The sequence below is a fragment of the Rattus rattus genome, chromosome 6, assembly GCF_011064425.1.
Source record: "Rattus rattus isolate New Zealand chromosome 6, Rrattus_CSIRO_v1, whole genome shotgun sequence".
NCBI classification, from domain to species: Eukaryota; Metazoa; Chordata; class Mammalia; order Rodentia; family Muridae; genus Rattus; species Rattus rattus.
In genome coordinates, this window is record NC_046159.1 from 159,272,002 (window position 1) to 159,276,133 (window position 4,132).

Sequence of the window (4,132 nt, forward strand, 5' to 3'; positions counted from 1 at the left end):
TAAAATAAATCTCCCCCTTTTAAAATAATTATTCTTTAATCTTTTATTAGAGTCCACTTATTATCCCACACTGGTATGCAAGCTGACTGTTCCTCATCCAATAATTCCTCCCTGATGTTCAAAAGGATGTCCCTACTCCATACTCCCTGGGGCCTCAAGTCTCTCGAAGGTTACATGTGTCTTCTCTCACTGAGACAAGACCAAGCAGTCTTCTATTGTATATGTTTCCGGTGCCTTTAAAAAAAAAGAGAGAAAATGACCCCCCTTTAAAAAGGCTGTTGGCATTTTGGCCACAAGTTTTTCAGGATATTAATTATTCTGTTGTCAGAACTGATTTGTACTAAAGCAGTAATTGTGGGATAAACATTCATCACAATCTTCTGAATAGTCTGGATGACAGGGTCATATCTCCATAACAGGATTAAGGTGAATGAGATAATGAAGTCTACCCAGTACATGACCACAAAGCAAATCACCAGCAGCAAGATGGTCTGTGTGGCTCTTTTCTCAGGGGACACTCTCAAGTGGTTGATGCTATGAAGATGCTTACATTGCCTCTGATGCCTGAACAAGATAACCACCATGTATGCACTTGTGTTCAGCATGATTGCCACAAGAAACACATCTCTTAAAGTAGTTACTGTTAAAATCAATCCCCTGATGATGATATTTATGGGAAAGAGTGAGCAATATTTATTGACCCTCATTTGGTTGTTCCCACTCACATTGGTATAAGCACCACTAGAGAAGAACTGATTAGTGCTGAAGGACAAATTGAAAGACCAAAAGTAGAAAAAAGCATAGATGATGTATTTTTTGAGTTTATGTTTAAATTTTGCCAACAGTGAGGTACTGGGACTGATTGTGACAGCCTGAAACACACTCAGGAGGCAGGTGATACAGATAGAGAGGCCTCTCATCGCCCTGTTTATGTAAATAGTTGCCTTACATTTGAAGTCAATCTCAAAGTTCAGCAACTCAAACATGCCTGCAAGCCAAATATCCCATCCAGTGAGAACCATAATTATATGAATAAAGGTCAGTTGACAGGAGATCATGTCCACAGTCTTAGGTCTGTGACCTGGGATTATGAAGATATAGAAAATCAGCAGAAACAGATTGGCTAAGACTCCTAATCCAGCTTGGAAATAAAGGACAGTCTTGATTGAAGACATAAATGGAAAGTGTATTCATCTGAAAAGCATAATGGAAGTCTGTTTCATATACCTGAAAAAAAATTATCAATTATATATCAAACTTATGATTCACTTCACAGTATGGCTATATAATCATTCTATTTTCTATACTAAATATTGAGTAACCTATCTCTCTTTTGATGTTTCATACTGGAAATAACCTATGTTTTTATATGTCCTCCATTTTTTCCTGTACAGATAGTATATTATTAATAGTAAATTAATTTGAGTCATTTCTATATAGAATTTACAACGTGTATTCCTGTATTATACCTGAATCTCATACCTTTGAAATTCAATTTTATTAATTTGACTTGGCTCATTTTATATTTAAAAATTGAAACAGTAATAATGAGCATAGAATATCAGTCACACTTGCACAAATGTACAAATATATGGTGAGATGTGGATAAATCAAAAAGATATTAAAAACAGATTTGAATACATTATAGTGCATAATTTTACTAAGATCTATTTAGAAATTATCTATATTTTACTCACAATTCTAATGAAATCCCAGGCAAAATGTCTATTTCAATTCATCTTTTACATGTTTCTTCCCTGTGAGATCTTACATCCTCAGAATCTATAATTAAAGACATAGATACAGCGGAAGACCACTTGTGAACTCCAATTCAAGATTAAGGAACCAATTCTAAGGTATCAAGAAAAGACCATTTTTGAAAACCTTTTTTGGAAGGATGGGTGGGTAAATCCATCCATGTTTTCTTATGGCTTTTTCAATAAAACACTTTATTTTCCCTCACTTTCTCTGCTTTCTGTATTTGTCTCCCTACCCCTTACCTAACATCCAAACCATTTCTCATTTTCCTCTTAGATCAATTGTGTCCTGATGCTACTCCACCGTACCTTCTGCCCCACTTCATCTGTATTTACATGCCTTTTCGCCTTAAGGAAACCTGTGTTTTCCATTTTCCTGGTGAGACACTTTTAGCCTGCTCTCCATTCTCCATTCTGCTCTTCATTGATCCCATCCTCACCCTTATCTTTACAGTGGTCCCATTTTTGCTTTCCTGGTTTGTGCAGTTACTGCAGGCTACATATTCACATCTGAAGATGAGGAGCTGGAAGCCTCCAACAAGAGAGAATATGGATGCTAAGACAACCCTATTTTCCATATATTATGACAAAAAACGACCTTGCTGAAGATGACCATATAGGGATTCTGTTTGGAAAGTTTGTTTAAAAGAGATTCCTTCTCATGTAATGGAAAACAAGTTCTCAGTGGTACCATACATCACCAGCACCCAGACACTCTTTAGAGTACTATTTAACAACCTTTGTTGTTTATGTAAGTTACTTGCCCTGGTTACCAGGATCAATTTATTATTGAATTGATTTAATTCAGGCTTTAAAAATCAGCTTTGTGGTAAAGAAGTAGAAAATGAGTATGCTGTTTCAAAGCTCATGGGAAAAGGATTACCTGATTTTATTTTCAAGCTCACTTGAATATTCCACATACACACACACACACATGCTTATATGTATAAACATAATGCAAATAATGCAGCAGCTAGTAGAAGACAGCATCCTATATCTCCATGAATATAAGATGATAAATTCACACATTTTACAGTTACATGATTTTTTATTCCTAAAATACTTAACCTAATATATTAATGGATTAATTCCAATTTTCAGAGCCAGATATTTAATTTGTTCATCAAAATACACTTACACTAGCTGTACAGTGACATTCTTGTGTTTTTTTTCACTCTATTTTTTTAAGCTCCATCATTAGTACTTAAGAACACTTTTAACTCTTGCAATGTGCCTGGGTTAGATTCCCAGAAAAGACACAGTGGCTCAGGATCGTCTGTAACCCTCGGTGTGGAATATCCACTTCCTTTTATGTTATGGCATGCCAGTGGTACACAGAAATACATGCAGGAAAAACACTCAAATACATAAAATCATATAGATAAATAGTAAATAAATAAATGTCTTGGATAATACTTAATGTAAGAATTGGAGTCCAAATTGAAAGAACAATAGCTTTTTAAAAATTTTAAAACAGCAAAGAAATAAAACATATATCTGTAAAATTACTTATTACTTATACACCTACAATTTATTAAAATACAACATATAATACAAATGGTAATATAAGTCAAAAGATAGTAATTTCTGTGTTTTTACGCCTAAGGTATGTTTTTCAAACTTTCATATCGATTGCTTCATAAATGTTTATCACCTACTGAAATGACATGCCTTCTAGTTGATCAGGAGGCATCTTTCTCTGGGATTCATTGAATCTGAGTGTGGATGAGGAAAGACCATAGCTACCATGGATACAGAGCTGTTAACATAGGCATGCTCTGAGAAAAATCTTCTGTTTTATTTAAAAAAAATCAGTGCTGGGTGTTTCCATTAGTTTAAATTGTAATAATTAATTGTAAGTATTAAAGTCCAAAGTGTGTCAAGAGACATTCATAATGGTAGAGAAACCAACACTATTCAATGGACTCAGAATTAAAAAACTAAGCAGTGTGCAGACAGGAATCTGAAGAGACCTGCAATAAAAGTGATCAAGAGCTATTTTCTTTGATAGCTGAGTAATATTCCATTGTGTAGATGTACCACATTTTCTGTATCCACTCCTCTGTTGAACAGCATCTGGGTTCTTTCCAGCTTCTGGCTATTATAAATAAGGCTGCGATGAACATAGTGGAGCACGTGTCATTTTTATATGTTGGGTCATCTTTTGAGTATAGGCCCAAGAGAGGTATAGCTGGATCCTCAGGCAGTTCAATGTCAAATTTTCTGAGGAACCTCCAGACTGATTTCCAGAATGGTTGTACCAGTCTGCAATCCCACCAACAATGGAGGAGTGTTCCTCTTTCCCCACATCCTTGACAGCATCTGCTGTCACCTGAGTTTTTGATGTTGGACATTCAGACTGGTGTGTGGTAGAA

The 4,132-nt window shown here is 35.3% G+C and overlaps 1 pseudogene; it reads right to left on the reverse strand.

Moving 5' to 3' along the window:
• Positions 1 to 266: 266 nt before the first annotated feature.
• On the reverse strand, positions 267 to 1,205 carry LOC116903033 (annotated as a pseudogene).
• Between the last annotated feature and the right edge of the window lie 2,927 nt (positions 1,206 to 4,132).